This window comes from Hippopotamus amphibius, chromosome X, assembly GCF_030028045.1.
Source record: "Hippopotamus amphibius kiboko isolate mHipAmp2 chromosome X, mHipAmp2.hap2, whole genome shotgun sequence".
In the NCBI taxonomy this organism is placed as follows: domain Eukaryota; kingdom Metazoa; phylum Chordata; class Mammalia; order Artiodactyla; family Hippopotamidae; genus Hippopotamus; species Hippopotamus amphibius.
Window position 1 is genome coordinate 6251687 of NC_080203.1, and position 25935 is coordinate 6277621.

Consider the following 25935-nt stretch of genomic DNA (forward strand, 5'->3'; position numbering starts at 1 on the left):
CCAGAGCCCTGCGCTGAGCCCCCCGTGTGCTGGGATCAGGCCTTGTCTCCCTGCCTGGCTTCTGTCTGGTCCATCCACGAAGGCGACAGACAGCCCCTGTCCCCACCAGCTGCCGGCCGACTTTTCCTGCAAAGAGTTCCGTGTTTGGCGATATACCTCCAAGCCCAGACTTCCAGCACCCACTGCCACGCTGACCCGCAAGACGAGCCCCGCCTCAGATGCCAGTACCTGCGGAAGCCACGCCCACATTTCCTCACCACGCTGACAACCCCGGCCTTCTCAGCGGCTTTTGAAGGAACCTGTCCCTACAGCCCCAACTGCCTCCTTGTCTTCACCAGCCTAACCTGCTAAGGACATGGCCCAGCCCACCAGTGAGCCCATCCAGGTTTCTGCCCAGGGACCAGAAACTGGTCCCCCAGACCCACAGAGGACAAAGCACTATGCGTTAACTGGGCGCTCTGCCGAGCTCATCCCTATTCAGAGGCAATGGGGCACCTGTCACCAAACCCTCCTCATCGGCCCCCAATCACACTGGTCACAAGCAGCTCTTCCTGGGAGAGACACACCTGTCCTTACACACCAGTGAAATCTCTGGGGCCAGTTTTCACCAGAGCACTAAGTGAGACCATCACAAATGCACCCCACGTGGACACATCCTTAGTAACAGCCACTATGTCCAGCCACGGGGGCCTCTCTGAACCACTCTCCTCAGGGCCCACGTCTCAGGATAGCCTCACCGGCAAGGCTTCATTGTGAAAAAGTCCTTTGGCATCTCAGGATACAATTCCCTTGAATGGGACCCAAGGAAAGCTCATCTATGCTGCAGTACTTTCTAGGTAGTAGGACAAGTATTACTGGCCCACTAATGACCCTTTATGGAGCACCCGCCATGTGTCCCCCCGGGCCTGGCCCTTCTCACCCACTCCTCAGAAGCACGTGACAGAAGGGTGAAGTGGCTTGCTCAGGGTCACAGAGCTAGTAAGTGGGAAGAACCAAGGTGATGACCCCGGTCTCTCTGACTCCAAAGTCCTAGCTCTCCTTGCCACCTCGATCAGCTCCCTGTCATTGGCCTGGCTCAACCTGTCTGAATCAGAAACTTCAAAGCAACACAGGAAGATGGGGTCCTTGATGATTCACGATGTTGGAATATGGGGAGAGGGCACCCCTCATTTCTACTGGCTTCCCAAACAGAGCCACCTGGGGGTCTGTCTGTAGGTAGGCAAGCACGAGGCAGCTATGTAGGATCCAAACTTAGATACGCTGCTAGCAGGGGCCCGGTTCCTCTGGGCCCTCAACAGGTGGAGCTCCGTGAAGGTAGGCACAGGATCTGATCCAGGATGCACTGTAGCACTGAACAGGAGGCTTGAGGTGGAGCGTTGGTTTGGGCAGGATCCACGACGGAGCACCACGAGAGGCCTGAAGGGCTTTAGGGGCTCACAGGGAACAGGATCGTACCAAGCTGAGGGTGTGCAGAGAGGATGAGATGAAAAGTTGGAGGGCAGATTGGGGCCAAAGTGTGCAGGATAGAATCACAGTGTTCACAGCCGCTGACCACCGAGTAGCCTCAAAGGGGCGAGTGCTGGGCCAGGTGCTCTGCATGTACTATTGCTCTTATGATCCTTATTATTAAAATGTTTATTAGAGTATAGTTGATTCACAGCGTTGCATTAGTTTCTGCTGTAAAGCAAAGTGTGCCAGAGATATATATTTACATATACAAATAATCTCTCTCCACTCCGTTTTAGATTAGATTCTCTTCAACCCTTACAACAGCTCCATGAGGCATTACTATCTCCCTTTGGCAGATGAAAAAAACAGAGGCTCAGAAAGAAAAGTATAGTAAGGTCATCTATAAGATAGAGCTGGCATTCAAACTCAGATCTGCTTAGATCTAAAGCCCAGCATCTTCTCCACTGTCCTCCACTGAACAGATTAACTAGGGAAGGCTTTGAAAGTCAGGTCAAGGAGCGCCTGCTCCTGGGAGGTGACGGAAGGCAGGACAGTAGGTTGAAAGAGTGAAATCTGAGAACGGGAAGACTCCTGGCTTTTCGCAGGGGCAGCTATTCTAACTGCTCTATCAAAAGGGCTTCAGTGTGGGCAGCACCTTGGATCCTGGGTTTTATGAGGATAACGAAGATATGAGGAAGCCAAACCCCGCATCAAGGTTAATAGGAGTGGCAAGGTGAAGTTTCTATAGATCTGTTTCTTTCATGGTCTGGTAGCAGCCATGTGGAGGAAAAACATAAGCCTGCCATAAATGGTTTGCCATGGTCAATAATGAGTATCCTGTGTATTTAAATCAGGCCCATTGGAAATATGTCAATTTTCATCTAAATACCTTCATCTTTGGGATTGGGAGGTACTTTGAGAAACTGTCCTGAGTCTGTGGCCTTCTGTCTACTTGATCTCCGAGCTGGTTGGGCCGGGGAGACTGCCCCCAGAATCGTCTCAGGCAAAGGCCCCCTGTGATGGCATTTGTGTCTCCCAGGGTCAGGATGGCTGAGGCCTAGAGGGCTGTTGCATAGGACCTCGTGGCTCTCGCTCCAGATCTCATGCTATGTGACCACAACACTGGCCTGTTTTCTAGCAAAGGTTAGGCTCGAGTAGACCAGAGCTGCAGATGGGCCTGCTGTTCAAAAGGCTGGGCCTACAGAAACCCGGAGGTTCTTATGGGCAAAGGCCCAGTGCAGTGTGAAACCTTTGGAAAGCGTGATCACTGTGCACCCGACAGCAGGCTGCCTCACGCTAGAAGGGGCTGGGGAGGGTACAGACAGGGCAAGCGAGAGGATGTGGGCAGGGCAGCAGGCTCCACCAGGCCAGAGTGTGTTCAAGCTGCTCTCTGGCCTAAGGCCCAGGACTCAGAAGTTCTTAAGAACAGTTCGACGAATTCCAAAGGACTTCTTTCAGGTGAGCTGTTTTTAGTCCTAATCACTTCAAAACAGAACTGCTGCCTGATTTTGCTCTTTCGACCTTCTTTGGCTTCCTCACCAAATAACCATAAACAGTAATAGTAAGACAGTTGACAACAGCTTGCACATGCATTTCCCCCGGACTCTTCACAAAGGCCCTAGGAGGCTGATAGCACGGGGATTTTTAAGCCCATTTATACCAAGGAGAAAACTCCAAGGAGTTAAGAAACTCACCCAAGTCAAGTGGTAGAGCTGAAACTTGAATCAAGTAATTCTATTCCAAGCCCAATGCTCTTTCCCCTCCCACGGCCTTCTCTGGGAGCGGTACCAGTGAAGTGGTTTTCTGCAAAACCGAATTGTGGTCTTTCCCAAGCTGCACTCAGTTGAGATAAAGTATTTGCACGTGACCTTGTCCCCTCAGCAGCCCCTAGAGATCACACCCCCAGCCACCTGGGGCGCAGCACAACTGCTCTAAGTCTCAGCTAAGGCCTCGCTCCCACCCAAGATCATCTGGGGTCTTGAGCTGGCTCTTCCTCCTCTCCCTCTGTGGCAGAAAAGCCTCGCATATGCATAAAGTAGGACGTTTGTATTTGCATTGGGGGAGATGCAGCCAAATCAAACATGATGACCACATTCACTAAATATTCCAGGCATTTCCTTTCCAGTTTTCCTGCCTGTCACCCATTCAATCTGGTGTAAAATGGCCATGCAAGAATGTGATAAATATCTTTTCCTTCCTAAACTGGGATTTAGCATGAAGAGAGAAGGACTGGAGGGAGAGAGTTAACTGTTGAAATATTTGCTTTCTTTGGGCCAAGTATCTGTGGGAAGGAGTTGGGGTCATTCAGGATGGAGGTACCGCTGGAAGGGAAGTGGAAGCGCGATGCTGATTTTTAACGCAGGCTTAGTCCCAAATCCACAGCTGGGCCACATACCATCTTTGTTGTGCTTCAGGCTACTCAGAGGCAGGTGGGCCAAGAGGTGGACATGCTTTGTGAAGAAATAGGTTGGTGCCTCATTGCTGCTTGGCTGCTTAAAAGAGCGATACTTTTCCTACCTGGAGTTTGTCTCTAAGGACAGTGACCGGGTATCTGCTTAGCACTTGTGAAACGGTTGATGACCAGCAGGCATGAGGCAGGTGTGGGCAAGACGCATATGAAACCCTCAGCTGGGCTGGCAGGAGTACACTGCCCACCCTGGCCAGAAGGCCTGTCGGCTCCTTGATCAAAGGGCTTGAATACAGGCCCGGAGGCAGGGAGGTTTTGAGTGAGAAGGGAGCCCAGGGATGGGATGAGTCCATGCCCTCGATCGGAGGCCAGAGAGGGATGTGAACTTGTGCAAAACCAAGAGCAAAGCTGGGGCCAGTGCTCAGGCTTCCAGGCCCGGGGCCCCTGGGCTTCTCATACTCGAGGCTGCCTCCCACCGCTTGAGCCACAGAACTCAGGGTGGACAAACCACTTTCTTTTTCTCTTGCTGCTTGTCCTGAGGGGAGGCCCCTCCCAGGGCTTAGGAGAAAGAAAGCGATGGCATGGATGACAGTGTCCCCAGCAAAGAGGAGCTCTGAGTACATCTAGGACCTGTTTGCAATAGTTACAGGACTTGGGACGTGGTTTTTCAGTGAATGACTGACAAACTGAGCTTATCTTCCTGGTGTGTGTGTGTGTGTGAGAGAGAGAGGGAGAGAGAGACAGAGACAGAGAGAGACAGAGAGAGAGGGAAGGGAGCTTAGAAGTGAGAACCTGAGAGGAGCTCTGAGAGGGCAGGGGTCTCAGGATTTGCAGTGCGAAGTGACTTCAGGTGAGAGTGGGGACTTCCATGAAGGAGGTGAGGTGGCACCTACAGGCTGGCCTGTGTACCAAGTGAGACAGCAGGGCTGTGGCTCACCTTCCTGACAAGCTCCCTCGTTTAACTCGCCCAGTGAGCCTGAAGGGATGTGGCTGTGCGTGCGTGTGACAGGGGCTACCAACCACCCCCCCCCCCATCTAACTGATGAGGAAACGGGGCTCAGAGGGCTGCCCATGGTCACACAGCCAGCACGTGGCCGAGCTGGGACTCAAACCCAGGTCTTCAGCCTCCCTTACCCCCTTGTCTTTTCATTATAAACAGTATAGCCTAGGGGATAGGAGGCCGGCCCTAGAATCGGAGAGACCTGGGTTCAAAGCCCGGTTCCACTTCTATACTTACCTGATATGGTGTCTGTGACTATTAAATGAGCCAATATATGGTCATAGGACATGCTTAACACAGTCCCCAAAGACCTTTCTTGCCTCAAAAGGCAGCAGGCCGCCTGGTTACTCTGTGCTAGACCACGAGCTGGGGGGTTGGGGGCACAGCTCTGGTCCCCTTTGCCTGACCCCACCTGGGCCAGTTTGTGTGCACACCGATGAGAAGCAGATCAATGACATTTCCTGGGCCTCTCCTCGTCATCCACACCCCACCTTTCCATCATGGAGGGAACTGGCCCCCTCCCCTCAGCCCTGGATGTAAAAAGAACACCCAGACCCTCACTCTGAGTTTGTGGGCACAGAGGACAAAAGGACTTGCAGCGGAGGAACACTGCCCCATCTCCCACACCCATGTATCCAGTCACCTGCACATCATTCAGTTGACTGTCATTGAGTGAGTGTGATTGCAGGCGAGCCCCGATGCCAGGCTCTGCCCGGACACAGAAAGTAGGACATTCCCAGCCTGGCTGGCTCCACAGCTTTCCCCAGGACATGCTCATTTTAGTTCTGTAATCATATCTGGCAAGGGTGATCACTCCATTTTATGGAAGAAGGAACTGAGGCTCTTGGAGGGATATGATTTGTCTGTCCATACTCATAAGGCTATAAGTAGCCCAGGATTTGAATTCAGGTCTCTCTCTGCCCTAAGCCCATGGTCCTTTGACTCTCCAGGGAAGACTTGCTCTTACTAGCAGTCTGCTCAGTTCAAGGTAGGCCTTGGTAGCCATAGTCCTGACTGGCAGTGTGCAGTGTGGTCCAGAGAGCATGGGCCAGAATGGGCGCCCCGGCTCCAGGTCCCAATACCATTCAGTGCAGAACCTCCATCCTCTTGTGGTCCTGACTCTCCTAAACTCCCATTACCCATTCTCACGGGCTGAACTGTGTGCCCCACATTTCATATGTTGAAGTCCAGGACCTCAGAATGTGACTGGATTTGGGGATCGGGTCTTAAAAGGGCAATGAGGTTAAAATAAAGTAATTAGGATGAGCCCTAATCCAATATGACTCACGTCCTTATAAAAAGAAGAGATTAAGACACAGACATGCAGAGGAAAGATCCCATGAAGAGGTGGGGAGAAGAAGCCATCTACAAGCCAAGGAGGGAGGGCTGGAACAGAGCCTTTCCTGACAGAACTCAGAAGGAACCAACCCTGCAAACACCTTGATTTTGGACTTCCAGCCTCTAGAAGTAGGAGACCACGAATTTCTGTTGTTCAAGCCACCCAGTCTATGGTACTTTATTACAGCAATCTTAGCAACTAAATGTACCCATCTACAGAGATCTAGCCTCCCTGCTGGACCACGAGCCCCTTGAGGGCAGGAGCCCAGCACCAGCCCAGTGCCTGGTGCCCAGTGGGTGGTCAGTCAAGAGTCGCTGAAGGCAACATTGCCTGGGGTGGGTGGGAGGATATCAGCCCGGGAGGCAGGCTCTCCATTCCTCTCAGGACGGGTCTGGGGGGTCTGTCTTCTGGCCCTTCCCTCCCTAGATCTTCTGCAGGCAAAGAGGGCCTCCTTCTGCATGGAAGAGGGTGTGAGTACCTGCAGCAAGGAGCCAGGTAGCCCGTGTTCCTGGAGACTCCAGGTCACTCTGGGATATACTCTGTGCCGGTTCTCTTCACCAAACAGCATCGGGTGAAGGCTCTGACAATCAGGTTCTGATCCCTGAGCATCCCGTGTACCTGTAAGTCTGGGATGGCTGACGCATGACGATTTGGGGAAAGGGGTGGTCGAGATCTTGCAAAATTAAGTAGGAAGTAGAATATCGGAGTGAGGAGGGCCCTGAATACCAGGCCTCGGCTGGGACTTTGTTCTGAAGCCACTGGAGAGCCAGGCCTTCGGAGCAGGAGGCATGACCTCACAGTGGGAAGAATGCCCTTCACTCTGGGGGCAGTGTAGGGGACGGCCTCGAGCAAGGGAGACAGGAGAGTGGGTTTTGCCAGAACCCATGTGCGATGTAAGTAGTCTGAACCCCAGAAGGCAAATGGTGAGTGATGGCTGAGGGAGTGAGGCATTTCTAACTGGGCAGCTGGGGCTATGGTAGGCTTCCTGGCCACGACCTAAAACTGTCCTGCCCTGTGTGCTCCCCAAGGTCAGAGGGACTTCCATTCTCTCCTCAAAGCCCACCACCAAGCTCAATCCACGGGCCCAGCATAGAGTCAAGAGTCTTTCAGGAAAGGTCTGTGGACCAAATTAATTTGCAGAAGAAGGAACAAATGCTAAGTTTCTGTTCTAATCCTGTAGAAAGACCTTCTGCCCCCCAAAAGGTGCAAGGAATGAAAAGTGGGGTGACTTCATTGTGAAAGCAGCTAATATTTACATCCAAAACTTCAGAGGCACTCATGGAAGTCAGTTCCTGAGAGGAAAGAAGAGTTGCAACTTCAGAAGGGCAATAGCTCACTGTGATTTCCACAGACGCACAGAAGAGGAGAGTCCAGATCTACGGTGAACCAGCTCCATCTAGCAGCATTAATCATCGATGGCTGTGCATCTATTTTGGTCTAATAATACAGGAAGTAAAGGCCTTTTAGGGGCCAAAGAAAATGATGCGTTCAGAGTGTCATCCTTTGTTTATCTCCAACAGGCCCCAGGCGGCGTCTGCACCATGAGCCCGTTTTTTGTGAAAGTTCTGCAAAGCCCTCAGGGGCATGCAGGATGAGCCCCATCCCCTGGCAAGAAGGTGAATCTCAGCAAGAGCAAAAGGCGTGCCTGTGAGTCCTTGGTCCTGCTGCTCAGGTATATACACTCTGACATACAAGTGACATCCCATGCTGCCCGTGAGAGCGCTGATCAGTAAGAGAGGACTTGCAGCTCTTCTGGAATTTGTCTTCAGTAAAGCCAGCAAGACCTTCAAAGACTGGGGTCCACAGAGACGACTGGTTAGCACAGGTTGGTGGTTGGGCTGTGAATACGACCCTGAGCTCTTGACTCCTGGGCCCAGGCTCCTCGTGCTGGACCATCCTGCCTACCTCTCAGGCTAGACCCGCAAGTCTCACCATTCTGACCATCTTGAGAGAATTGTCTGGTCAAGTCAGTGACCATTAATTTGGCTAATTTCTTTTCTGATCCCAATGATCAGTTGTTTGTATTGGCCAGGAAATGAATTTAAATGGACTGGTTGTTCAAATAGGTCCTTGACTACGGTTGGGCATAGAGGGCTCTGTTACTTAGAATCCGGGCTTGTCTGTCACAGTTAAAGGTATATCAAAGAGCAACAGATTAAGAATAGGCCTAACTGGTCCATCCGCACAATGGAATACTATTCAGCAATCAAAAGAAATGAGCTATCAAGCCACGGAAAGACGTGGAGGAAACTTAAATGCATATTGCTAAGTGAAAGAAGTCAGTCTGAAAAGGTTACATATTGTATGGTTCAATACATATGACATTCTGGAAAAGGTGAAACTATGAAGACCAAAAAAAAAAAAAAAAAGATCCACAGTTGCCAGGAGTTTGAGGGGATGTGGGGAATGACGGGGGTGGAGCACAGGGGATATTTAGGTAGAGAAACAATTCCATGTGGCACTGCAATGGTGGATGCATGGCATTAGGCATTTGCTGAAAACCATAAAATTGTACAACACAAAGGGTGACCAGAATGTAAACTATGCACTTGAATTAACGATATCGTATCAATATCGGTTTATCATTTGTAACAAATGGACCACACCAATGCAAGATATTAATAATTTGGAAAACTGAGGAGGTATTTGGGAACTCTCTGTATTTTCTGTTGCATTTCTCTGTAAACCTAAAATTGCTCCCCCCAAAAGTCTATTAATTAAAAAATTTGAATAGAATAGGCCTGAGTTTCCAGATATGGAAGGAAGCAGTGCAGGGCTGGAAAGCTTCTGTTCCATAACAGACAAATAGGCAGTTGCCTGGTGGACTCTGGCTAAAAGTCTGCAGCAAAACATGCAGTGAACATTGGACAGTTCGGTCCTGTATCTAAATACTTAGGAATATATAGTATATAGGCATATATAGGCATTATGTAGTCATGGTCTTTGGTGATATGCTGTATGTACCTAAACAGTAGCGCCAGAACATATGAAAATGGAAAAAGCAAAACAAACTAGAAACTCAGAGGATAGCTGTCATTCTATATATCAAAAGACTTCAAAATGTTCCCTTTCAATATAGACCAACTGCATTACATCCTATGATTTTCCCACTGAAGGCAGAGGATGTGCATATATACCAAGAAGTAGAACCCTTTGGACGCTCAGTGTTCTTCTCCGGACTTGGTTTTTGTGCTGAGTCCTTGAGTGCCTAGGGCCTGGAGCAAACAAACAGATATGGCAATAAAAACATGAAAGAACACAGTAAACAACACCACTGGGTTGACCTTATATGCACAATTGACAATTATGGAATATAGCACTTAGACTAAATTCTACACGCAGTTCAAGGTACTTCAGCATAAGTATCATTAGCTCTGGCTTCTGTTGAGTTAGATCCCTGGAGGTCGGACCACTTTCTGATAGTTCAAGAGATTTCTCTAAAACGTGTTCTTTCCACAAGAGAGAAGACTTGTTATTACAGAGATGGCAATTCTTCCAAAATTAATCCATAAATTCATTTCAATTTCAATAAAAATCCTAATAGATTGTTTTTCATCAAACTTGACAAGCTGACAATAAAATTTACATGGAAGAGCAAAGGGTCAAGGATAGTAAAAACACAAAGAAAAGGAATGAGCAGGGGATCACACTATCAGAGAGCAATATTTCTTATAAGTAACAAAACTATGTAGTATGAGCATAGGGGCAAAGTAGAGCAGACCAGTGAAACAGAACAGAAAGCTCAGATGTGGGGAAACCCGGTATATGACAATGATAGAATAGAGAGGCGGCGAAGGGATAGACTATTTAATGAGCGGTGTTTAGATGATTGGATAGCCATGTGGGAAAAAAAGGAAATCCCTATACAAAAATAAGTTCCAGGTAAATTGTAAAGCAATATGTAAAAATAAAACATTAAAACACTAAAAGAAAATAAAGGAAACTATATTCATGATAAGGTAGGACTCCTTAAGAGAAAAACACAAGCCATACCATAAAATATTTACAAGTTTGACTTCATTTAATTAAAACATTTATAGAACAAAGACAACAAGAAGTTCAAAGATACCTACAGACTGGGAGGAGATATTTTCAACAGATATAACTGGCAAATATTCACATTTATAACATCTTAAAACGTGCTCAGATAAAAAAGTAAAAGACAATCCGACTAAAATGGAAAAAACCAAACCAAACCAAATTAAACCGCAAACAGGCACTACGTAGAGGATGAGACCTGAAAGACCATTTAAGATACGAAAAGTTAAAATCCCTAGTAATCAGGGAAATACAAACTAAAGCAAGAAGACACATCTCATGCCCATCTATTTGGCAAAATATTAAAGTCTAATAAAATCAGGCATGTTGTTGATGGTATTGGACACACGCTGTTGCTGGAAGCATAAGCTTGGCATAACTGCTTTGGAGACCACTCTGATAATGCTTCATAGACAGTTGCTTAAACAATTACCTAAAGTGGAGCTTAGATAGTTCACTTTAGACCTTTGCTCTTTTCTAAATTAAGCACTCAATAGTAAACATTTCTCTATAAGCACTCTTTTAGTTGCACTCCACAAATTTTGTAATACTGTGTCATTTCCATTTAGTTCAAAATATTTTCTAATTTATCTTGAAATGGGTTATTTAGAAATGTGTTGTTTCATATCCATATATTGAAATAATCAAGAAAGTGAGAAGATGACCCACAGAATGGGAGAAAATATTTGCAAATCATACCCCTGATAAGGGGTTTGTATCTAGGTATACAAAGAACTCTTTTAAAAAAAATTATTGAAGTATAGTTGATTTACAATGTTATGTTTAATTTCTGCAGTACAATAAAATGACTGTTTTATATATATATATATATACACACACACACACACACACATATTCTTTTCCAATATGGTTTATCCCAGGATATTGAATATAGTTCCCTGTGCTCTACAGTAGGACCTTGTTGTTTATCCACCCTACATATAATAGTTTGCATCTGCTAATCCCAACCTCCGAATTCATCCCTCCCCAGCTCCCTCTCCCCCTTGGCAACCACAAGTCTGTTCTCTATGTCTGTGAGTCTGTTTCTGTTTCATAGATAAGTTCATTTGTGTCATATTTTAGATTCCACATTTAAGTGATATCACATGGTATTTGTCTTCCTCTGTCTGACTTACTTCATGCAGTATGATAATCTCTAGGTCCATCCATGTTGCTGCAAACGGCATTATTTCATTCTTTTTAATGGCTGAGTAATAGTCCCCTACCGTAAGTCCCCTACATATGAGCCTTCAAATTGTGAAATTTCAAACATGCAAAATGCGTTCCCATGTCCAATCACGTAAGTTAGTGCATGTGTCTGGAAAAGATTGCCACGTGCGGACATCCTCTACGAGTGGTTGTGCTTTTGTGTACTTTACTGTACAGTACTGTACAGAGTACAACAGTATCCTTATTTCAAGCCCAGGATGCCCGGAAGCAAGCGTAAAAGCAGCAGTGATGTAGGTGGTACTGCTGAAGAACCAAAGAGATTCATGATGCAGGAAATGGCAAGGGGATTTTCTTTATTTGGGGAGGCATTGTTAGTTTTTGAGGCACAAGACCTGAACATAGAACAGTACACGAAGGTTGCAGCAACTGTTCAGAATTCAATCCAGTACTACCGTGTCATTTATGATGAGAAAAAAAAAAAAAAAGCTACTACCCAGACATCACTGGATTGTTTTTTCAAGAGGGTAGATAGAATTGAATCCATCAAGGAACCAGCACCTGTGCCACCAACACCAAGCATGAATGAAATCGCAGCTCGCCCTCCGTCTCCTATTGCTGATGATCCTTCAGCTCTACCACCTCCCACCTCCTCCCCCTCCTCCAGACGATAACTCTTCTTGCCTGTTCACTCAATGCCAGCCCCTGTGTGCCAGCTGTTGTACTGCACTACTGTACTTTTCAAGGTGCTGTACTGTAAGATTAAAAATGTTTTCTTTATTTTTTGTGTTTGTTTGCTTTTTGTGTATTATTTGTGTGAAAAGTATTATAAACCTCTTACAGTACCGTGCTATAGAGCCAACTGTGTTTGTTGGGTACTCAGGCTAACTTTGTTGGACTTATGAACAAATTGGACTTATGAATGCACTCTCGGAATACAACTCGTTTGATGTAGGGGACTTACCGTATATACATACACCATCTTCTCCTAAAGAACTCTTACAACCCAACAATAAAAAGACAAACAACCATATTAAAATGGGTAAAGGATCTGAAGAGACATTGCTCCAAAGAAGATATGCAAATAGCCAAGAACACATGAAATGATATTCAATATTATTAGTTATTAGGAAAATGTAAGTCAAAACCATAACAATATATCACTTCATACCTACTAGGATGGCTAGAATCAAAAAGTCAGGCAACAACATGTGTTAGGGAGGATGTAGAGAAATTAGAACTCTCATACACTGTTGGTGGGAATGTAAAATGATGCAGCTGCTTTGGAAAAACAATATGGCAGTTCCTCAAACAACGAAACAAAGGGTTACAATAAGACCCAGTTAATTCCACTCCTATGTATATACCTCAATAAAAATTAGAATATATGTCCACACAGAAACTTATACATGAATGATTATAGCAGCATTATTCACTATAGCCAAAAGGTAAAAACAATTCAGATAACCATTAATGGATGAATGGATAGACAAAACATATTATATCTACACAATGAATATTATTTGGCTATAAAAAGGGAATAAAGCACTGATACATGCTACAATACAGATGAACCCTGAAAACATTATGCTAAGTGAGAGAAACCAGTCACAAAAGACTACATACTATATAATTCTGTTTATATGAAAGTCCACAATAGAGAAATCTACAGAGACAGAAATTAGATTAGTGCTGGCTTAGGACTGGGTGGGGTGGGGAGATAGAGGGGCGATAGCTAAAGGATACGAAGTCTTTTCCTGAGGTGATAAAAACCTCCTATAATTGGGTGATGGTTATGCTGGACATCCGTTCTCTAGAGCAGGGGTCAGTAAACATTTTCTGTAAAGAGCCACATAGTAAATATTTTAGTTTTTGCAAGACATTTGGTTTCTGTGACAACTACTCAACTCTGCTGGAGACAAGTGGGTGTGGCTATGTGCCAACAAAACCTTACGAAAGCAGGCGGTGGGATGGATTTGACCTGTGGGCCATTGTTTGCCAACCTCTGCTCTATATCTTTGCTAAAAAAAGATGATCTTTGTTAGCTTAGGCACATGCCCCCAACATGCACCTTGTGTAGTACAGTGAGTAGAAGATACGTGCATGTTCTCGGCTGGGCAACAGTATTGGAGTGGAGGTCATGAGATCTTCTAAAATGAAGAAAGAATCGCAATAGTGCTAAAGTCTCTTGGTCTCTTTATGTTAGGCTGACCCAAGCAGAAGATGATCAAGTAGTATAAAGACTGTCAAAGACAATAACCCATAAATGGAAAGATGAACAGTCATCCCTTTGACATTCCATCACGTCCTTCTGGCAAAGTGCGGGTGGGGTAGGTGTTCTATGGAGACACCTAGAGCTGTGGCGCGTTCATGTTTCAAAGACAAGGAATTAAGTGTAATTTCAAAATACTTGGTCATTATGCTAAAACACACACACACGTAGAGGAGCAAAGTGCTGTGATCTAAAAGGGTTAGAAAATGTAACAGAATAAAGAGCATAATTTTGTTGAGAGCATGATTTATTATAACTCTGTTTATATTGACAGAAAGCAGGCATGCGTGAGCAGCCTGAAAGCAAGAGAAAGAGTGTTTTAAAAAATACAATGTTTAGGAGAAAACTCTAATTTGAAAAGACACATACACCCCAATGTTCATGGCAGAAGTATTCACAATAGCCAAGACACAGAAGCAACTGGTATCCATCGACAGGTGAGTAGCTAAAGAAGATGTTCTATGTATATGCAATGGAATATTACTCAGCCACAAAAAAGAATGAAATGATGCCATTTGCAGCAACATGGATGGACCTAGAGATGATCAAATCGAGTGAAGTAAGTCAGACAAAGACAAATATTATATGATATCACTTATATGTGGAATCTAAAATGACACAAATGAACTTACTTGCAAAACAGAAATGGACTCACAGACATAGAAAACATACTTATAGTTACCAAATGGGATGGTGGGGGGATGGGGCAGGGATAAATTAGGAGCTTGGGATCCACAGATACATACTACTATATATAAAATAGATAACCAACAAAGATCTACTGTATAGCCCAGGCAACTATACTTAATATCTTGCAATAACCTATAATGGAAAAGAATCTGACAAAGAATATGTAGAGTGGATAATATATATATATGTGTGTGTGTGTGTATATACACACACACACACATATATGTAGAAAACTGAATCACTTTGCTGTACACTTGAAACTAGCACAACATTGTAAATTCACTATACTTCAATTTAAAAAATACAATGTTTAATGTTATTCCCAAAGAAAACGTTTTCGAACTGAACTCTCCTGTCAAAAAATTTGTTCTATTTGATAATGGTTATCGCCTATTATAGAGATGACCTGCGATGAAAATAATCTTTTGAGATGAGGTAAAAACCTCAGTCATATCTCTCCTCATTTTTTCTTGTTTATTTGCAATCTTTAATCACAAAGTAAAACAAACAAGAAAAATACTAAATATAATGAGTGTGTGTTCAAATAATCTCTACTCCTGACAGTTACTTGGCATCAACATAACATTTCCATAGCTCAGATTAAATATTTCATTCCCAAATTTTGCTTCCTTCTCTATTTGACCACAGCCTTACATGGAGACACAGCTTTTTGTTCCATCATGCATCCTGAAATACTGTGGCTCACGTGGTTAGAGCAATGTGGGCTGCAGATGCAGTCTGTCCAGGGCTCAGTGAGCAGCCCAACCACACTGTACCTGTGAGTCCCGGGGCTCACTTCACCGCTCCTGGGAGGCCACTGGAGTGAATGACAAGAGAGCGGGAAAGGAGTCAGCGAGGACTCAGAGCTGTGCTAACCAAGAATACCAGATTTTCCAGGACAGGAACACTTCCAACAGTTGGCTTCATTGACCTGGCTCTGAATACATTTGTTCTTATCAAACCATGGTCTAGAATTGTAACTTCAGGGCTAGGAGATCTCAGATCCAGCCAGAATCATCTTCTCTTATTTGGTATCCTTGCTCTCTCCTGCCTACTTCCCGTTAGGGGATGATTGGCAGCGAAGTCCCTAAAATGAAAGAAAAGTCAGCTAGGAAGTGGAGCCTGGGGTGAGAGTCGCCAGGGCAAAGCAGGGGAAGGCAAGCATCTGTGACATGGCACTGAGTCTCTCTGAACCTTCAATTCCTCATCTATCAAATGTGCATCTAATATCCACCCTGCCACACCGGGTATGAGGATTCAGTGTCAGAATGCATGGAAAGAGCCCCTAAAATCTCTGGCACAGAGGAAGCCCTTATGTTCATTAAGAGTCTATGCCTGGGGCTTATGGGAAAAGGGATCCCGGGTAGCCAGCCCAAGACAAGAAATAGCTCCAGAGCTTAGTTCTCAGGAAGCACAGTGGGCTTTCCAACAATTTCAGGCAGCTGCCTCCACCCGACCACAGGACAACAGCTTGGAGAATGGGCCCCATGGGTGGGTGGTCACACAGCTTTCCCTAGTTGAAAGTCAGCATCTTCTGAGTGCACAGGGCCATGTAACAACCTGTTCACTGGGTACTTTGGGGGAAGCAGCCACTGGGCAAAAGAATTGTCCAGTGAACTCTCTCAAAATCCCAATTCACGCTAGAATAGATGCTAAGCAAGGCCATTGCAGGATACTGCTTAATTAAGGTGACTCTTTTCCTCACCATTCTTTCCACCTTTATCCCGTATCTTTTAGTTAATTGTCAAAAGGTTGTGCTCTTTGCAGCACCTGCTGCTCCTATGGCTGTCAGGGTTGGGACCTTGAGGCTGCCTGACAATTTCCTAATTCTGATCCTAAGTTGAGGACAGCACCAGAGCCACATGTCAGTGGCAGAATATCTAGGGTAAACGTCTCATCCCAAGTTGACTTCTGTGGTTTGTTCAGTACATTGTGGATTTATTACCCTCTTAAGTTGCTGTGACCCAGAGGAAAAGCCATTTGAATAGTAGGGTAAGTGCAGCTAATTTAAGAAGGGGGTTCTGCTATACATATGAGATAATGTCTTTCAAACTGAAATGAGTGACTTTGGAGTGACTCACTGCCTTGGGTTACCCTTTTGAATCGTCCATGCTGCTCTTCTTTCTTTAACACAACTAAAGGCTGGCATCACCACCACACCTCATTCTGGGGAGTTGCGCAAAAATGGTTAGAAGGGATTTTTATTAATATCTGTGAATGGGTACTCTAAAAACAAAGGAAATACTTTTTATAAAACAACTGCATTGAGACAATGCCTACTTTCACAGAACTTAACACACGTTGGCATCATCTATTTGATAGCGTCTATCCTTAAAGTCGATTTGTAAGTATGTACTGAGTATCCGCCATACGTGAAAGAGAACATTGCACACTTTAAATACAGAAGCCTGAGTAATCATAGAAGACGTGATATTGTCACTTGAGTAAGAAGAAAACAGGAAATTGAGAGGGAACTTGAATTTCTGTGTACATACTATGTGCCAACCATACACACACACACAGAGTTATGTGTATATATAACTTCAGATCTGGGGCAGGAAATGTACATGATGATCCTGGATTATCTGACTGTACCTAGCAAGGAAGTTTTCAAAAACTACTAAAGTCATTAAAAAAGGACTTAAGGAGCCAATCTCAAGAGGCTCACAATAGCCAATGCAAGCCTCAATATGAATAGGAACAATGGATTAAAACACATCAAATATGTTTAAATCCATGAATTCATCATTATACTTAAAAAAAATCACTTATTGACTTTACTTGCAGATGCTGGTGAACTAGCTCAGTATTTTGAATCAGGCATTTATCTTACCTTCTTACATAAGCTGTGCCCTCAGATAACCAAGCAGTAATACAGACATATTCCAACTAACAAGTAAAGAAGGAAAAATAGATAAGACTATAACCATTTTACAATCCTTCATGAATGAATGAATCTAGACTTGATCATCAGTGGCTGACATAAAAACAGACAACCAGATAATATGTCTGTCTTAATGGGGAGCACAAAACCATGTATGAAGTATCTCACCAAAAACAAAACAAAAAGCTTAAACGTGAATCTGATTAAACCTCTAAAATCAAGTACTAACTTAGGGGAAACACAGAAGTCCGGGGATACTTAGCATATCTATTAAATGTAACAATGGGAATGCAATCAGCAAAATTCGGAGTGTGGCAAATGCTACAGGGAAAATAATCCATTTTCTTCAAAAAATAAATTGCAAAATGAAAAAAAGATCGTGGGGAGACCTGTAGGTTAAAAGAGACTAAGAGGCTATATCAATCAATTACAGTATCTAGTTCTTATTTAGAGTTTTATTCAAACAAACAAGAATCCATTTACCCCAATTGTAAGATAATTGGAAACTGGAACATTGGCTGGATATTTGTTGATTTTAATGAAGTTTCACTCATTTTGAGCTGTGATATTGTGGCTATTTTTTAAGAGTCCTAGCACTTTAGAAATACACACTGAACTATTTACAGATGAAATGTTTTGAGGTCTACAATTTGTTTCAAGATATTACAGAAAGAGGGAAAGTGAATGTGGTATAAATGAAAGAGTGGCCATGGGTTGATCATTTTTGAGGTTTGGTGATGGTATTGGGGGTGTCTGCATATAATTCTATCTACTTTTGCACATCTTTTTCGTAATACAATGATATAAAACATATATATGATTTGAAGATACATGTATACAAAATCCCACCTCTTGGAATTGATCCTATGGGTGTACAGTGGAATCACACCATATGCATATGTGAGTCATACAAATTCAGAAGTACAAGGAAGGGAGGGAATACGGGGATATGTGTATAAAAACAGATGATTGAACCTGGTGTACCCCCCCCCAAAAAAAAAAAAAAGAACTAATGGAAAAAAAAAAAGTCCACGTTAAAAAAAAAAAAAAGTCCATGCAAAAGTAGGCACTCAGCATACAGAGAGAGGAGAAGGGAGAAAGGTGTGAGAGAGACAGAGACAGACAGAGACAGACACAGAACCATAGAGGAGAGAGAGTTGAGAGAGAGAGAACACAATTGAAATGGTGTAGCAAGTTGTGTCTACCATTCTTCTCAATGACCCTGCTCTGCCCTAGAGAGAATGTAAGGTGGACGCTGTGATTCTGTTGATCCCTCAGTAAGTCTCAATCCCCATGTGCCTCTCATAGAGTGAGTATCTCATTGTGATTCTGGTATTTAAAGATGCATACGTGTCATTCGACATGCCTCATAACTACAAGCTCATCCCCTCATCAGGTACTGAGCCAAAGACTCAGGGATCTACTTCAATACTGGAGGACAAACAGGCAAACAGACTCTGCTGGAACAATAAAGATGTGCTATGTCAGCCTTCATAAGGGAATTTTAAGGGTGTTTTTGACTATATGGGATTTTCACTGTATGTGGTAGTTAAATAATCTAATGAAAGATGCAAAAGTCCACTGTACCCCACATAGTGTGCATATGTGTAAAATATTTTTAATATTTAATGTATCATTGTAATATTTTAAAAACTGGAGAAATCCTAAATATTCACTAACGGAGGATTGGTTAAACCCAGTGCATCCCCACAATGGAGGCTTTACAGAGAAGAAGGTAGCTATTTCTCATCCACTGATAGGAAAAGATACTCAAGACAGAGTGTTACATGAAAAAAAAAGCATGTGGCAGGACGACGTATATGGTGTGCTTCCATTTTTGTAAATGACAAAGGGAATAAAGATATACCTATGGATACATACACACCACTGTTTATTACAGGACATTTCAAGAAGAATACACAAGACCTGGTAACAGTGATAGATTCTGATGAGAGCGGATGGGAGTTTAGAGTGGGAGGGTTACTTCTTTTGCACTGCACACTCTTCTATATAGTTTGAAATATGTGCATGTATTAATATTTTAAACTTTTGCTGAAGTGCAACACACGTATAGAAAAGTACATACTTCATACCTGTACAATGAATGAGAATAAGGTGAACACACCCAAGTAACCACCACCCAGGCCCCAAATAGAATATTTCCAGTCTCCAGAAGCCCCCTCAGGCCCATCATTTTCCTCCCTTTCTCCCTGAAAGTTAACTATTGAATACTTTCCTGATTTCTAATACAATAGTTTAATTTTGTCTCTTTCTAAATTTTATAGAAATTGAATCAGAGAGTATGTATTCTTTAGGGCATGGCTTATTTTGATTAATGTGATGTTTGTAAGAGTTTTCCATGTTATTGTGTGTAGCATGTGCTCTAATTTGTACAGTATTCCATTGTATACATGAAGCACAATGTATTTATATATTCACTGTTGATGGACATTTGGGGCGTTTCTGTTATTTGGCTGGTACTAAATAATGTTCTAGTGGACATCCTTGTATATGTCTTTTGGTGATGCATGCAGTGGAATTGTGGGGTAGATTGCTGGCTTGTAGGGTAGATGTTTGTTTAGCTTCAGTAGATACTGCCAAACAGCTTCCCAAAGTGGTTGTACCACTTCACCCTTCAGCTAGCAGTATATGTGAGTTGAATTAACTTTTCAAAGAAGCAAGAACAAGCACGAAAACGAAACCCAAGTTCAATTCATATAAGCATTGTTGATTTGATTGGTATTTCTGTGTTATATTCTGTGTTTAATTTGTAAAAGTTAAAGACATGGGTCACTATGTTACCACATATGTTTATGCAAGGTTCTTGTGACAAATTATCATTTGAGTTTCATGTCAGAGAGAAGATGATCTTTAAAGAGGAATATATCTCCTTTCTGGTTCTCAGATAACATATACCACTGAAACCCTTAACCTTGACTGCCAAGAAATCCAGAGTCAATGTCAGTGTTCAACAACTATAGCATTCCATTCATCCAAGGTATTTGGTAATATAATATCTACTCCTTCTTCAAATAGACAATTCTGTTCTATGTCTTACTTTGCATTATGTTTAAATTGGTAAGCTTCTGCAAACCCTTTTGGAAATAAAGGGGAAAGGAAAAATTGTAAATAAATAAAGCAAAAATAGTTCTAGTCCCAGATGGTGAAGTTTTAAAATGAAATTTAGGAAACTAAGGCTAATGCAACCCCAACAACAAAAGTACAGTAAAGAAGCAGTATGAAACTCAGTGTTCTGTAATTGATGATGGGCCAATCACCCTGTCGCATGGCTGGTGGCCTAGGTAATCTCAGGCTTTTATGAGCCCTAGGTTCTCACCAACCAAAATGTCATGTTTTATCTTGATGGGAGAAAGGTGGAAAAAGGAGTGCTCTCCCAGGATTTGGGACCTTTTGACTCAATACCCATTGGAGAAGACCCTCTCCCAAGACAAAAATCCAATTTCTTCTCCTTGAAGTGGAATTAAATCCACATTTGGAAGAGACACACAGTCTATCACTACAGCTCTCAGTCAAGTGTTGCCACCTTGGAACATCTTCCTAGCTATGCTTCCAGGCAGATAGAATCCCACATCCTTCTCAGTCACTGTCAGATTGAACCCTAGCCAATCCAAAGGTCCACTTTCCTCACCTTTGGATGCTGTTCTGATATTCAGTTAATGCTTCATGAATGTATCAGTGAATCTCTTAGATCTCACAGTAGTGACCACATGGTCTCAATAAGATCTCTGCATTTGGCTAGTGGCTGAGTCTATGTTCAGTTTCAAATGGATATCACAAAGAATAGGAGCTCAAGGCAGAGAGAGACCTGGGCTGAGATTCCAGTAGGGTTTCCGAAGATCTGGAATTTGAATGGAGCTTTGAAAAACAGATCAGGTATAAAGGTAGTAATAAACTTGATATTTGGTAAATCACATGTGCAGAGCAATGTACCTACAGACCAAAGCAGAGGGAACGAATAAAGCAGAGGGAACGAATATCGGGAAAGGAGATTTGGGTCAGTTCACAAGGCCCTTGAATGCCAAACTAAGGAATTTGGATTTTATGAGATTATTGATCTTTTTTTTTTTATTGGCTGTGTTGGGTCTTTTTTGCTGTGCGTGGGCTTTCTTTTAGTTGCGGTGAGCAGGGGCTACTCTTTGTTGTGGTGCGCGGGCTCCTCATTGCTGTGGCTTCTCTTGTTGTGGAGCACAGGCTCTAGGCGTGTGGGCTTCAGTAGTTGCAGCACATGGGCTCAATAGTTGTGGCTCAGGGCTCTAGAGCGCAGGCTCAATAGTTGTGGTGCACGGGCTTAGTTGCTCCGCGGCATGTGGGATCTTCCTGGAGCAGGGATCGAACCCGTGTCCCCTGCATTGGCAGGCGGATTCTTAACCACTGCGCCACCTAGGAAGCCCCTATTGAAGATTTTTGAGTAGGGTGAAAAGAGATCACGATGAAAGAATTATTTCAGGAGATGAACCTGGCTGTGCTGTGTGCAGCACAGGCTGGATTGGGAAAGAAAATAAGTAGAGATTCTACTGCTATTGCCATAATCCAGGCAAAGACAACTAGTGTCGGAAATTGGGAGAGAGCAAGAGACACAGAAAGGCCAAAACAAGATGAATACAAAGGAAGAAACACCAGGGTTCAGAAGTGATTAGATGTACGAAAGGAGGCAGAAGGGAGAGTTGAGAATGCCACTGAGGCTTGGAGCCAGGAGAATCACGAAATAGACATCTCTATCACTTGTGGCGATATCCTTTGTAATAATGAAAGACTAGAAGCAACCCAAATATCTGTTGATAGGGACCGACTGGTTGAACAAACTATGGTTCCTCTTTGGGATGGCATGCTATACAGGTAAGAAAAAAGGAGCAAGGAAGATCCCCATATGGTGACATGGAACAATCTCTAGGATATGGTAAGTAGAAAAAGGGGGACCAGAGCAATGTTTGTAGTACATGCTACGTTTGTGTAAGAAATAGGAGATGGAAAAAAACTACTTATTCTCATTTGTTTACTATTCAAACATACAATGGACGCATAGACCAAAACTTAATAAACATGCCTGCTATAGAGGGAAGGAGGGTACAGAATGGAGGCAGGATGGCAGCAAGACTTTTAGAATATCTCCTGTTATACGGTTTTGCTTTGGAACTATGTAAATGTTTTATATAAATCAAATTTAAAAGGGGAAAGAAAAACAATCCCCAAAACCCAGAAAAGATGAAGCAAATGAATCAAACTGTGTACCAACGTGGTAACATAACCACACAGAGAAAAATTATTTCGAATCACTTTAAAACACAATATTTTACCTCCCTCGTAGGATTTATTCTAAGGGCAAAAGGAAGAGGAAAGAAATCTTAAATTGCATTCAAGAGCCTTGGTGGTAACATTAGAATTGTTCCTTTGAAAATTGTTACAGGTGTAATATAGAGGAAGGCAAGCAATTATATTACTATCATTAGGAACTACGACTTTCAGAGTGGGAGAGAAGAGACAGTTACAAAATCAAAGATGTTAAGTAAAAGCCTATACTCTTAAATTCAACTTTGAACTATCAGTAGGAACTCATCACTTTCCCTCTTTAAAAAAATATGCATTTTCTAAACTCTTTTCACTTAAAAGACAACTTAGCAGCAGTGAGGAAACCCAGCCCTCAGAAGGGATTGAACCTGGGCCACCACAGTGAAAGTGCCGAGTCTTAACCAGTGGACCACCAGGAAATTCCCAGACTTTGCTCTCGTCATACCATTTTTCATCAAGAGGAACTAGAGCTCCTTGGAGAAATGGCTGACTCCAGGACTGGGTTTGGAATTTTACAAGATGAGCCTGAAACATCTGGTCAAACCAAAAATCAAGAAATCTATCGTGACAAAAGGAAACAGAAGCCAACTTGAAAGGACCCCCCACTGGCCTAATATGAGACAATTTTAGCAACCAAATGAATGACTAAAGTGGATTGAAACACATTAAATATATAAAAAGCCATTAGTTCATAACAATACTTAAAGACTTGATTGGTCACCATTGGAGGTTGCTAAGATACCAACTCATTCTGAAAAATTGATGTTTTTAAAAGGAAGGTATCAAACATTTATGCTGCCTGTCTTTTTTTGTTTACATTGTAATTCAAGGTAACTAAATGGCTGATAAATAAAATTCTTCTTTATAGAAAAAACCCAATTAACAAATGTAGAAGGAATAACAATTAGAAAAATGCCATTTTGCAACTCTTAATGAAATCATGGACCTAAGCAGTAATCACCAGTGGTTGTTAAAGCCATTAGGGGAAGGGTTGATGGGCACCTTTATAATGGAGGACTCCAGGTGATACTATTTGAGCCCACTGATCAATTTTAGTATTGCTAAAAAGTGGGGCAATCAGATATTATTCGCCTCATGAAATAATGTCATAGGAGGTACACAGCACTGACTGTGAAGTATTCTCTCCCCAAAATTTCAACCTGAATCTAATCAAAGCCTCTAGACATAAGTACCGGTTTACAGGGGATAAAGAAACAAGTTCAAGGACAACATGAGAGAAGAGGCAAATTGAGAATGTGAGCCATTCTTCAGGGCAAATGACCTGGTTTCTCCAACAACTCAAAAGCAATAAAAGACTTACGAGACATAACCAAGTGTAATGTGTGGGCTTTGTTTGGATTCTAATTCCAACAAATTAACTATAAAGTGATATCCTTGGGAAAATCAGGGAAATTCGAATATGGATTGGGTATTAAATGATATTAATGAATTATTGTTAATTTTGTTAGATGTAATAATGGCATGGTATTATTATATTACATGTAATATATTATAACTGTATATAATATATGATGATACATTATAACTACTATGTCCTATATATATGTAAGGTAAAAAAACTGGAAGGCACTACTGCTAATGAAAAAACAGAATATGGAGGAAAGAGGGTAGTTTAGGGGAAAAGGGATGAGAATTTTCAACGTGAAGTTCAGGAAGACAGCCTGAGAACCAGGTGTAGATGTGTAGCAGGAGCTTAAAAACGCGGACTTGGCCCTCAGAGGAAACGTCAGAGCAGGAGAGAGATTTGGGAGTCCTTCATACAGATGCCTCTGAGGAGTGCAACCTTGGGATTTGACTAATTTCACTGGGAAAGGAGAAGAAAAGGCCAGGTCCCAAACCTAGGGAATATTTACATCACAGTGAGGTGTGGGTGGTGGAGGTAGAAGAGGTGGTGATGTGGAAGCCAGAGGAAAAGGGAGACCCAACAGCCACGAAACAGAGCAAGGAACAGGGAAGCGATCAGAAAAGCACAAGAAAACCCCAAACAGTTCAGTCTCACAGAGACTAAAGAAGGAAAGGATTTCAACGAAAGGGTACTCAACGGAGTTAAATGCTCGAACAAGACTGAGGGGGGTCAGGCCTCAGAAAGTGGACTATCCCTTACCTCACGTCCCGACTATACATGCAACTTAATTTCAAGCTGACAATGACCTCGCTGATAGCAATGAGCTTGGAAGAAACCATCTTAATCATCAGCCTCCATCTGTTCCTTCATTCCTTCCTTCCCTCACTCACCCACTTGTCCCATCCAGCCACTCATTTAGTCAGCTTTACTGAGTCCCTGCTCCAAGCCAACCCCCTGCTATGCTCTGCAGATACTGAAACAAATATAGCATCTGCCCTCCAGCTTAACGAGGAAGACAAACCTGGGAAAATAATGACAGTATAGCACTCACATTTCAGCATCGACTTCCCGAACGTATATTCCCGACCAGGCACTATGGGAGGCACTAGATACACAAACATAAACAGGAGGTTCCTGCCCCGGGGCTCAGAACAACAGCTGGGAAGGCAGACGGAATTGGAATAAATTGCAATACGGACTAGAAATAATAATTTAATCATAATAAAAATAATTTGTACAAGGAATGTACAAATTACACGAGAGCGCAGAGCAGAACATGCAGCGTGTAAGGAAGTCTGTGAAAGAGGGACTATTGATGTGCCCATTTCACACACGAGGAAACTGAGGTACAGGAAAGTGGGGGTGACAGCTGTGAGTGGCAGAGCCAGGGTTCAAGTGTGGGTCTGTGAGACGCAGGAGTTCAGGTTACCCACTCTGTCATGTTGCCTGAATGCCTCTTCCAAGACCCCCACTCTCTTTCCGCTGTGCCACACTGGTTGCACCTCCAGGGGCACAGAGCAGGTGCACAGCGAGTGTTTGCTGCGTGAATAAATGAACTATGCAACCTCACAGGGCTGTGGGAAAGGTTCACTGAGACAAGTATAGATACTAGGTCCGTGGAGGTCACTGTGAGGGGTCACAGTGTAGGGTGGCAGGGGAGGACATAAAGACCCCACACTCAGAGGATCTCTGCTGGGTGGGTCACTGTTGCCAGAAAGAGCAGCCAGGTACCCAGTGTGTCTGGAGAGCTAGTGGTTGGCGTCGGGGAGCTCTGGGACCGGGGGGCAGGACCTCAGTCACAGTGGCTGGGAGGGAAAGTGGCAAGGGCCAGGTACAGCCACAGCCCTGGAGGGGCTCATGCTCTGAAGGCAGGGGCTCAGGGTCCCAGATCAAGTCACCCAGACTAGGCCAGCAGCACAGACAGGCGACAGCCGGCCAGGCCGACCGGGTCCCAAGTCTGCCAAGCCACTAGCCTGAGGCTCTAAAAAGACCCCTGATGATAAAGGACGAGGAAAA